This window comes from Myiozetetes cayanensis, unplaced genomic scaffold (genome assembly GCF_022539395.1).
Source record: "Myiozetetes cayanensis isolate MyiCay16 unplaced genomic scaffold, myiCay2020 scf2-11, whole genome shotgun sequence".
Lineage (NCBI taxonomy): Eukaryota > Metazoa > Chordata > Aves > Passeriformes > Tyrannidae > Myiozetetes > Myiozetetes cayanensis.
In genome coordinates this window covers 58,641,207-58,653,554 of record NW_026087411.1, presented here as the reverse complement: position 1 = coordinate 58,653,554, position 12,348 = coordinate 58,641,207, and the positions used below count along the sequence as shown (strand labels likewise).

Below are 12,348 nucleotides of genomic sequence, written 5' to 3'. Positions count from 1 at the left end.
GACTGCGCTGGCTCCCGCGGTCCTCGTCCCTTACCTCCGCGCTCCTGGGACGGCCTTTTTGGGCGGGAGAGCGGGAGGGGGCTACCTTTTCTTAGGAAAGTCCCGTCCCTTGCTAGAGAAACTTTCTACGTTCCTATGCTTGAGAGTCAACTAGTTGCACTCGCTGAAGTGCGAGGAGTGTGTGTGGCTTCTCCCGCACCAGCCTCCTCCTCCATCTACCTCCCCCCCCTCCCCGAATTTCCCCTCCCGTGTTGCTCCGAGTTGTACTTTATTTGTGTGTGAAGAAAGGGAGGGGGGGGGGGATGTTCTGTTTTTGCCAGAGGAACAGTGAAAAAGGGGAGCCTCGGCTCGGAGAAGGTACGAGAATAAATACGTAAGGAGCGGCCCTAAAATAAAGGTAGCGGCATATCCCGGCAGCGAGAAGGTGAGTGTCTCTGACTTCCCCGTCCCCGTATCTGCCTCCCACCCCTTCTGCTCGGAGGTGGAGGAAACCGGTTCCCTGTCGCGTGTGCATGTGCCCGTGGAGGCGTGTGTGTGCATGTGCTTGTATTTAGCTTTTACTTAGCGTTCTTTTCGTGTTGGTCTGATGACAACAACAACAACAACAAAGTTACTGTAAAACAAACGTGATGGGAAGGAGCAGCGGAGGGGTAGAGACGAGCTTTCAGCCCCGGCCCCACGCGAATTTAGTTGCAAAAATCCAGACTGGTCTTCAGTGCGAGCGGGGTGACTTTTTCCACGCCCAGGCGGATTTTCTGCCTCGCTCCAGGTGACAATCCCCGCCGTTTTGCCCTCACCTTTCTTCGGCTAGCTGTTACCGGCGCTGCCGCGGTAAGCCCCAAGACAGCCGCAAGCCGTCACGGCTGCCCTCGCATTATTCCCCTCTTGCGCCTCCCGGCCACCCCCGTGGCGGCGGAAACACAGGACCCGCGCTGAGCCCCGAGAGCAGCCGGGGGCTGCCGGCCTGCCTGCCTGGGGGAGGCGGGGGGCAGGTCGGCCGGCGATGACCGGGGCCGGCGGTGACTTGACCGGAGTTTGGGAGGAAACAACATTTCTGGCGGCGGGAACCCCCTCCGGCCAGAGCGACGTGAAAACCACGCAGGGATGGTAGCGAGCCCCTTCCCGAAAACCCCGTTCCTTCCAGCGAAGGTCTGGGCAGCGCGGGGGCGAGACAGCCTGGCCGGGAGCCGCAGGCACAGGCGGCGGCGGCGGCGGCAGAGGAGCCGGTCGGTTCTGCCGCCCGCCCTCGGCCCCGCGTTGCCCCAGACGCCGGCAGCGTTCGGGGGTCGCCACTGCCCGACTGCCTCGGGGTGCCGGCGGATGGGGCAAAGCTGCCTCCCGGCCGGGAGCCACCACAGCGGATTCGGCAGCCACTTTTCCCAGTGTCCGAGGGGAGCTGGGACAGAGCTGCCCGTTGTTTTTGTTCCTCTCCGTTTCCTTTCCCTGAGGGATGTCTCCTGCCCTTCCCCTCCCCCGCCCCGGCTTGTTTTTCTTGTGGTTTTAAAGGACGAAACGGTGCGTTTTCGGGTCGTCCCACCCCGCCCCCGCCGCGGGTCCCCGCTGCGCAGGAGGACTGGGCCACGGGGAAGCCCCGGCACGGGGGTCCCGCCGCCCTTCCCACCGGCGATGCGGGGTCCTGCGTTTGGTCAGAAAGCGTTTCCACGTGGGGGAACCTTGTGTGTGTGCGCGGGTGTGCGCGCGTACTTGATCCGCGAGGAGGTAACAGGATTCTCCGTGTTCAAACCCAGTGGGCTCATAGCCATTAATTTCCTTCTCCTGCTGTCAATTACAAACACTTCCAAAATCAGATGCCCGCGGAGAACCGCCAGCTGGGTTCCACACGGCTTCGGCGGCGGTTCTCCCCGAGCCGCGGGGGCTCCGCGCCGCTCCCGGGCGCGGGGGTGCCCCGGGGCCGCGCCCGGCACCCACCCGCGGGGGAGCAGCCCCGCGGCGCCTTCCTCCGAGAAGGGAGAGCGGGATTCCGCGGCAGCGCCGCTGCCAATCGGTAGTTGACATCTAAAGTTTCATTTACATTTATGAAACCTCCGCTCGGAGCCAAGCGGGCGCGGTGCTGCCCGCCCCGGGACCCGCGGGCAGGGCTTGCAGCGGAGCACACGGAGGGACACGCTGAGGTCGCGCGTGGCGGTGTGAAATACCTGGTACTTAGAAAAACCCTGGGAGGCAAGCTGTACCAGACAAGGGAGCGCCTTGGCCAGTTCGAGTTTAAGCGTGAAGTCATGCTAGAACAGTAAGGAACCAGTATTTACAGTTTTCTGGGGTTTGTTTTGCGTGTTTCACATGCGGAGTCTAGAAAGTGTATCTAAGATAAACTAATCGGCAGTTTGGATTTAGAGGGAATTATACAAAGCAGGCATCTCTCCTGTATTGTAAATATATTTTTTGGTCTGATCTCAAAGTTTGTTGTTTGAAGCATGCACTTTCTATTAAAGCTCAAGCTATATTTTTGTTTCATTTCCTTAACACTCAGAAGAAAACTTTCATAAAATTGCTGTGGGTTTGATTTTTCCTTCTAGTATTTCTGAAAATGCTGCTAAATAACAAATGCTTGCATACCTGCAGTATGTATCATACTGTGAGTAAAGTGGAAATACAGACTGACATTTCGCTGTCTTCTCTGTGATTCTTCCTCTGTATTTGACATCTAATGTTAGCTGGGCTATGTCCGAAACAGCTCTTCTTGCTTTCTTTTGAAAGTTCTGGTATTTATGTTACCAGATACTCTTCAATCATATCTAATAGAAATAAAAGAGTTTGTTGGTTAATCTTTCGTGTATATTTGTTCAGATAATTTGTAAGCTGTTATTAATTGTTACGAGTATATGACTGTACCGCTAATAAATTTAGTTGACAGTTACTTTTGCTGGATTTGTATTTATTAATGACTTCACAACACTTTGCAATAGATATTTATTCTGTATGGATAATGCAAATTGAATAAATAAATTGTAAACAAGCGATGTAATGAGTAAGACAGCGGTGGTTTTCCAGTTAATTGCAGTTTCCAGTTAAAATATTTCAAACAAGGTAACTAGAAATACAGCTATAGATAGTATCCTGTAACATATTTTTAGCATCTGATGCAAGCGTTACAGTTTAACACTTTAAACTTTATGCAACTTTCACCTTTCAATCCTAGAATTAATATTAAACACAGGCATTTAGTGTGGGAAAGGTACCTATCTCTTTCCTTGATGTACTGGAGTTATTGCACGATGTTCTGTGCAATCTTTCAGTTTTAAAGTTTAAACTGCTTCTTCCTTTTAAGTACAAAAGTTAATACAGAAAGAAGAAAGAAATTCCTAGAATTTCTGTCAAATGTTCTAGGACACAGCTATTATTTTTTTCTGTGTTATCTTTTTCCTTCTTGAAAGTAGAGATTTTATGAACTCAGGGTAAAACAGGTCTCCCTTTTTATAAGGAGACTTTATTCAGCATACTTCTATATTGCAGCTGCTGATCATATTTCATAGAGCTGTTAAAGCACTTAAAACCTAAAATTAGGTACTGTCTGGTAGTAAATATTTCAAATCACTCCTTGAAGAAATAGAGAAGTAGGCTTAAATAGAGACGTTTTGAAATATAACATTGAAGAAAGGTAATCTTGCTTTGCTTTTACTCAAAATAATGCAATTCCAATCTAAATCACTGATTTCAACACAGTGTTCTTTTGTCCTTAGTTTTTGTTAATCTCCTGCATTTTTATTGTGATTTTATGCTGGCTTTATTTGATATCATAACCAGGTACTTTGTTCAAGCTATGTTTACGACGGCAACATTTGTATTAACAGGTGTTGAATTAACTTCAAACATACGTGTATTTCCAGTGAGTGTTCTTGTGATACTAAGAACTGAAATGTAAATTTCCATGCTTCCTGGTGTGTGTGTTTCTCATGGCTTTTAATTGCATTTGTTTTTTTCCAGATTTAAGCTGAGTTAATTTACAGATTAGTATTTTTAATTTGTAGGGTGGGTGTGCGTTTATTGTATGGTAGTTTTCTATTTGTTTTTTTAGTTGAACATAGCAATAGGTTTATTTGCTTCCTATCATTCATTTTTGCTACTGTCAGGGTTTGCAGGAAGAATGCAAACACAGGGGCATCAGGCTAACAGACATCTGTCAAGTTGATCAAGTATTTTTAAAGCTTTTAAGAAGTTCAGCGCTAAACTAAGTCTGGTAGCAGAAACACTCAGATGTCTTTGCTTTTTCTTTGTACTTGACAGTCCAGTAGTATTTCTGCTGTCTAATGTATCTGTAGTCTTTCTGACATTTTGTGTAAAAACCCCAGTATTTATGTTATGCAAGTGGAAGAAGAGTTTTGATATTCGGTCATCAATCGAAAGGTTTATAAGTGAGCTTAATATGTGTGATTTTTCTTTTTTGGATTTAAATATTGTGCAAATGTGTGCTCAACTTAACCTTTTTCTGTCATTGAAAAGTGCTAATTGATCTTGCTGACCCTGACATAATAGTATAGTTTGATATTTGAAACCTTTCAGCTTTGGCATGGCCCTTTAATCACCCCTGAGATTTCAGGACATGGTTCTAGTGCTACTCTTTTAAAAATTAAATAAAAATTATTAAAAATAATTTATCTTTATGGTCTTTTAAAGTCAGTAGATGTTATACCTATCAAAGCCCTAAGGTTTATTATATGCATCAAAAAAATTCTGCTTTACTTGTATTAGGTTATGTTTTAGAATGTTGCTGTACAAACATCACATTTTTATGAAAAAAAATTTTTTTGGCCGAGTCCACATTTCTGTGTTGCAGTGTTATTAAATCTGTCATTAAATCAGAAGTGGTTAAAGGAGCTTGGATGCACTTTGCAGTGCAAAAGCTCAGATAAGAAGAGTGCTTATATATCAAGTAAATAATAAAATTTATTTTAAGAGGCAATAAAATTCACATTTTTAGTCCACATTTTAGTTTGTAATGCTGCTAGAAAGATTGCTTTTGGGATGTCTTGTTATACAGTACCTTGGCGAAAACTATTTTAAAGAGGTTTCTTCTTTTTGTCTCTAAGCCTGAGAAATGTAACAAATATCTGGTCCCCTTTTTGCTTTAATGTTAATCTCTGAAAATTACTTTGATGATCATTTATCCTGTTTTGAAATGATTCACTGGGCCATCTCAGTTACAGGATTGTCTATAGAGTAGTTATCAGACTTTTGAGCAAAATGTCAAATGCGAATGGCTGTCTGAGGAATATTAAAGTGGAAGCATATTAAAGTTTCAATTTGTTTGAAATTTCTCCATGTCTAAAATTTCCCCACTTCTCCAAAGGAAGATTGTAATGACCAATGACTATCTTCAGAACTTTTGGAGGCCTGTATACCAGTGAGACTAATGTGATCTTAAGCTATTAGGCTTAGGTACAAGACACTAAACTTTGAGTTAGACTGCAATTACCATGGTTTCGAAAAGGAGGAGTTTGAAGGTTTTCTGTGCCTAAATTCCTTTGGAGGTCTGTGTCCTTTTCCTAGAATTAAATAAATAAATAAATACTATTTCGGTGATTTTTCATTGAGCAAATCTCTGTAGAAGTCGTGTAGCGAGTAATGTTGCAGGGCTGTGTAGGGCAGTTCAGCTGGATGTAATTTATGTGCTGTCTCAGAAGAACTCAGTCTCTCTGGGCTGACTGAATACTGTATCTTTACAGTTGCCTCGTATTGTGGCAGGTCTATACAATTTGACTAATTTGGAGCAGCAAATTGGAAAAAAGACCTCCCAAGACAACCTACAAAACATTCACATAGGGAAGACTGATTTTGTATAGGTGATAACTTTTTATTTATGTGTTTAGGTTAATATACACTAGATTTTTTGGCAACACTAATTACTTTTGTGACATGACCCAATATAAGCTGACATTCTCAGCAGTGTAAAAAATTACTGCTGCCTTTCTTTTTTTAATTGGGTAGATGCAGCAGGTAACTAGTCTGCTCTTGAAACATATATAATTAAACCACAAAAATCTACATTAAAATACCATGAAGGGTCTGATTTAGACCACAAAAGTAAAAAATAATAGAGAGCTGAGTTTGCAGTTTTTCAAATAATTCTCCTCTATGACTATGTGTATATAACTACTGAAATCAATGCTGGTGCATGAGGTAATTGGAAACTTAACTTGATGTTTTGTGCCAGATCCTTAGCTGTTGCAAATTGGTGTAGGAATGCTGAAATTACTGGAGTGGTCTCACATTATGCCAGATGAGTATCTAGTCTTCTATTCTTAGTGCAGTCTGTTTTTTTTATGGGGAATTGCAATATACATTATATGTGTGAGATCACATGCACCGGGAAGTGATCCTGTGATACTTAGGGAAAAAAACACAAAGGAGCATTAAGTATAAATGTCCAAAATATGTTATTTTCTCCCATTTTAAGACATTTTCATACTCCTGTGTTAGAATATTTTTTTTTGATAGCATTTTATAAATGACCACAGAGATACCATTTACAGTAATTTTGTTCCTGAAAATTATGCAGTTAGAAATAATATTGTTAATTGTCTGTATTCCTTTAATTCTGTCCAGGCAACTTTGTTGCCCATGGAAGTAAATACTCAAGTTGTGCTTATTCAGAGACATTTGGTGAATGCCAAGCATATTCAATGAAAGGCACGAAGTCCATTCACCATATTAAATCCCATCTGGATGTTCCTTTTAATTTACTGTAGTATGTTCCCAGAACATCACAGAAAATGAAGTTCACCTTACTCCCAAGACAGAGCAGCTAAACCAACTTCTGTGCACTTAGTTTATGTATCCTGACATCATGCTATATATGAGGCTTTTCTTCCAGCTCTTCTGAGTGTCCCAGCATAGGCATGGCTTCAAAAAACCAGGCACCCCCCAGGGTGATTATGCACGTTTCCTCTGCCAAGGTCTAGCAGTGCAGCTCAGACTCAGCCTAACATTTCTGTTCTGGTCTTCTTAACACTGGGACAGTAGGGCTGAATGTTTTACAATGCAATAATTATATTCTGGGAAAGGTTCTTGAAAATAAAACTTCCTGTTACCCCAAGGCAAGATTTGGGACTGTGGTGGGTTTTCCAAATGGAAAGATTAAAGCACTTTTCCACTCAGCCACCTATTTTTATGTTTATCGTAATCTGTCATGGTAGAAGGAGCTGGTGTAATGTTCATATTAATTTTATTCAGTTGATTGCCCATTCAGGAAAGCAATTTTTGTGTTCAAAACACCATCTGAGTCCTGAGCTCACTGTGCAGCAGTATGTCTGGGAGTCATCTGCAGTAGGAGGTCTTTAAGCTAAAATGGCCAGATGATGTGTTTCCTAGTAATTTCAGGTAGCTAGTTAACTATGATTCAGCTCGTTTTCCAATTTTCTGTTTAAAGGATAATCTAATTTCTCCAAGGGCTAGGTGAGTAGTCAAATTTTTGGCATAAAACAAATGAAGTGGAAGGGTTTGTTCCCTGGTAGTTGTGAAACTGTCCAGCTTTTTGAGGTCTTGCTTAGATCTGCAATGAGTGAAGTCCAGGATTAGAACAGCAGCTTGAGACATGCTGTCAAATCAGGACTAAGCCTGCAACAGCTGGATTGTAAGGTCGGTAGAAAGAGGTCCAACATTTTGCTCTGGTTTTACCTCATTTTCCAGGAGTATTGGTTCATATAAGCATCAATAGTAGTAACCTCATATGTGACTAACCATATCTCAAGTTCTACTTCCATCTGGTTTGTGTGGTAGAGGACAGAAAAGTGTGAATCTATGGTTTCACATTTGGTGGCAGTGCTTCTAAAGCAGCCCCTTAACCCGCCTCTGCCGGCCACTCGTTTAAGTTGGATCTGTTCCTTGCTGTGGTTCACAAACAGCTGTACTGGCAACGAGGCAAAGGTCGGAATGAGTGGCAGCACCCGTGCTGCTGAGCCTGGCAGCGGTGCTGCAGAAATAGCTGCAGAACCACAGTCTCCGTTACCTAATCTGCCACCTCTATTAACTGAAGTACAGGGTCAAGTCTGCAGGATAGGTGGAATTTTTCAGAACGAAAACATTGTCTACAAAAATGATCCCTTGGTCTTCAGTTGAAAGGTTTTGTTGACGTTGGGATTATTAACTAAAATTGAAGTAACTGCAAATAATTTGCAGATATATGTGCAGGTTGAAACAATAGGGAAAGTATTGGAGCCATTGGAGGGAACAGGTATGATTTTCTCAAAGGAAGGCAGGAGTTCAGACATGATACCAGATGACAGAACTTTTTCAGATCTTTGCAATGTTGTCCAAAAGCTGGGCTTGCAGGGGACAGGCGGAGCATAACCGCATTAGAAGCAGAATGTCAGTGCCAAGAGCTGCGGCAGTCGTGACAGGCTGTATTCTTTTACTACTATTCCTGGGGAAAGAAGTGTAATAATTTCTCAGAAGTAACCATTACTTAGCTGTCACTGTAGACAAGTGCTTAATTTATGGCATCTATATTTTTTATTAGCCTCTACCGTCACAAAGTATTAACTTACATGCTATCACGTTCCAAATACCTTTTTTTATGTTGTTCCCGTATAACACTGAAATATGCATACTATACTGCATCACAGGTTTATGAACACTGAACCAGGGATATTGTTTTTGATGTGAGTACAAGTTTGATTTCCAAAGATAAGTGTAGTGATGTAATAAAGTTCTGTAAGGATTTTGAGTTGACATGATTTTTTGATTAATAAACATGAAGGGTACAAAATCGACTTGGCAGAAGTGAAATGGATTAAAGAGCAAATTAAAGTATAGAATTCACAAATACTTACTTTTTAATAAGTCTTTAAAGAGGATGCTGTTACAAAGAGTTTTTTTCAGGGGCTAGTCATCAAATCAAAACCTAGTTGTTATTTTACCTGTGAAACAAAGATTAGTAAGTACTACAAGAAGTAATACTCTTGTTCAGAACAATTGCTGACCTAATAAAAGAGGTTTTTTCTTCTTACAAACTTCCTTGTACTTCTGTTGTTAGATTGTAGTGCCTACAGTACTAGGGATTTGTAAAAAACAAAGAGAGCAGATTGCTAAGAGTACTCTGTCTCATTGAACAAACTGAGAGCAAGCAAACAGTATGTGCTTCACTACAAGCCAGCAGTTTATTTAAAAAAAAAAACAACTGGAGGCCATTGTAGACAAAAAAGGAGTAGTAATTTAAACTGAATTAAGTACTTGGCAGAGTAAGAGAGGTTACTTTACCTATGTAGATAGTGTGGGTGCAGTACTACTGCAAAGCTGTACCCTTCCTTAGCTTTGGAAAGGAAGCATGAAAAGTTGGAGAAGTTTCAGATATAAGACCAGAGGAGTAATTAAACAATTGGAAAATGTATCTTTCAGGGGATGAACAAATTTTAGTTTACGAAAGGAGAATGTTGCATAGTTTGATCACAGCTAGTAAATATGTAAATGGCAGAAGGGAAGTATGGTAAAGAATCTATAGTCAAAGTAATTGTTATAATTAAAATCTGAGAATACCTGTTTTTCATAATTACTCTATGTGACCCATTTGCTTCTGGCTCATAGTAAAAGAGACTCTCCTGTAGGATGATGAGCTGTTCCATGGATTTCATGACATTTCCATCTCCTATGGGGACTGCTGATGAGCTAGGAACCATAGTGAGAGCAGACAGCTCGTGTGAGGATCAACAGCATAAACATGTAGACTATACAGCACTTCTAGTATAAGACTTAGCATTTTCTTAGTGCTGGACGAAGGTGGTACATAGAAAATTTTCTACTTTTCTTTCATTATGTTCTGATGGCTTCAGTTTAACTTGATGGCTGTGGTTCAGCATTGTTAGGCTTGATGAGTAATAATTGTAATTCTGTTCTGTCAGAAACTACCTGAGCTGTGTGCTGGCACCAGCAGGAATTCCGTATTCTGGGAAACTTCTGCATTCACACTTTTCATTTTCCATTGTTCATCGAATGAGAAAGAACACTGTCTCAAATGCAACATTTAGGGGCTATTATCAACTTTAGTTAAGAAAAACACTGCATTTCTGCTGTCAAACAATAACCAAAGTACCCATGTTTCTTTTCAGTGGCTTTACTTTTATATTTCTTTCTGGCATTTCAAAATGTTCCATTGAAGAACTGTATGTGAAACACTTGCAGTAACAGGAATGGCAACTGCTGGGCAATGACAGCTAAAAAGGATGGGCAGACTGCACACTTCCTCCTCCATCAGGATGTTTCTAGGAATCCTAGAGTATTTGAACTTCTTCAGTAACTATCACTGCATACTCATACTGCTGAATACACTTCAAACTGTGGCATGACTTTTTAAAACCAATAGGATGTATAGATATCATGCTGTCATGGCTTTCATGATGTCATGTGCTTGGATTCTTTGGGTTATTTTTTCCAGCCTTGTAAAGCTGCTGTTTGCTTCTATGTAGAGGATGTGCTCACTTTTAGATTCTCCTAAATTCTAAAATGATAAAGTAGGGTTTCTGTTTCAAACATAAGTTTTATTGTCACTTTACGCTTTTTTTGTGTCACAAGATGATTTTATTTTTTTAACATGTGAAAAGTAAATTTGACATGTTTTTGGGTGAGAGGAAATAATAAATAATATTTTCAAGTTTACAGTGTTTCTTTAAATATTCTGGCTAACAAAGTATAGCCTTTTTCTTTCTGTTTTCAATTTTTTTTTATAAAGGACTGAAATGTTTTATTTGTTTGTTTACAGCTATTTTCTACAACAAAAGGGAAGGAAATTGTCTCAGAAATCAATCAAAATATGCTTCATAGTAAAAACCCAAATCCTTTTCCCTAAAAAAAATCTAGTTGTTCAAAGCATTGGAATGACCAGCTAGTAGCATCTTTGCATTAATTGTTTGTTGGGGTTTTTTTCACTTGAAACCATCTTTCTTTTTGGTAAGGATTATGTAGGTTTCATGGATATGAAAACACTGTTTAATTTGTTTGCAAATCAATTTCTTTTTATTTTCAGGGGAACACGGTGGGATTCTAGATTAGATTTGTTTACAAATCCAGGCCAGAAACAGTCTCAGCATTTGTTTTATTGTTTTATTTAATCTGTAATTGATTAATCTGGAAACAGACAGAAGAGGTCTGTGTGGCTTATCTAAGCATGAGTGAAGAGGTCTCTCTTCTTGGGAAACCCGCAAGCATCAGTGGATTTGCAGCTCTGGTTTCAATCTCAACAATTTCATGGTGTATTGTGCAATGTTAGGATAAAGGAGATATTACTGAGTTTATAATTCTGCATTCTGAAATTCTTAAAGTAATCCTTCTTATTTGTTGCACAGAGGTGGGATGGAAGTGGTAGGAAAAGCAGGGCAGTCAGTTTTACTCATATTTGAGTACCTGTAAAGTTGGTACCAGTTTTGCAAGAGGTGAATGCTGCACCAAAGTGTTATTTTACCTAAACTCAATGAAATACAGTGCTTGCAGTTGTTTACCAGGAAGTCTGTTGGTTTTGCTCTTTTCCCACTTGTTTTGTTGTACGATGATAGTAGGACAGCAGGCAGATCTCTTGTCGTAGACTCTTTCTGTTTCTTACCTGGTTTACATACCTAACTGTTGCAGAGACCTCATGGTCTGAGCTGTTCTACTGTTTTTGTCTTGATGCCTGCATTTGACTGGTACCAAATGGTTTTGTGGTAGTGTGATGTGTTTCTAAGTTGGAAGTGTCTGATGCGGAGTGGGAATAGCACCTTAATTTTTCTTAAATAAAATCTCCGCAGATACTGCACAAGCAATGCCATTCTCCAGAAAAATCAGCTCAAGAAAGCAAACTGCACTAAACTGACAATTATACAAACATTCACTGAAGACCATGCAGAATTTACAAGACTGTGTGTAACAAATGTATAGTGACTTGCATGAAAGCCAATTATTTACTGTAAATTTTGAGGAGTTTTCAGTGTATTATAGTTTGGTGGCACAATTCATGTCCATTTTGATTACGGTGTTTAATGTCTGACATGTATTCACATGCTCAGAAAAGAAAATGGAAATAATAAAATTATGTCCTGGGTATAGATGTGTAATTTTTTCAGGGGAGGGAGAATATAAAAGGAATCTAGATGAGTGGAGAACTGTGTGATTGGTATTGTCTCTGAGAAGGTCATACTGTCAGGATGGCTTTGTTTGACTTCTTAACTGTTCATGGTATTTGAAATGTATTAGTCATTTGCTCTCCCTTCAAGTTAGCTATAAATAATAATGTTTCTTACTGCTTTTCCACTAAGGAATTGTTTCTATTAGTGTTGATGCTCCTTTCAGGAAAACACAGCACTTGTATAAGATAAAACACCAAAGCAAACAAAGCTAAAAACTATTTAATGTAAATACATATAAATA

The 12,348-nt window shown here is 40.6% G+C and overlaps 1 protein-coding gene across 3 annotated transcripts in view; it reads left to right on the top strand.

Annotated features, from left to right (window-relative positions):
- The first annotated feature begins 319 nt into the window (after nucleotides 1-319).
- EYA4 (EYA transcriptional coactivator and phosphatase 4) overlaps nucleotides 320-12,348 on the top strand; it is a 149,200-nt gene continuing 137,171 nt past the window's right edge. For all 3 annotated transcript variants that reach the window (XM_050316284.1, XM_050316285.1, XM_050316286.1), the window contains exon 1: nucleotides 320-424. The gene's annotated coding sequence lies outside the window, so the exon portion shown is untranslated. The remainder of the gene's footprint in view (nucleotides 425-12,348) is intronic.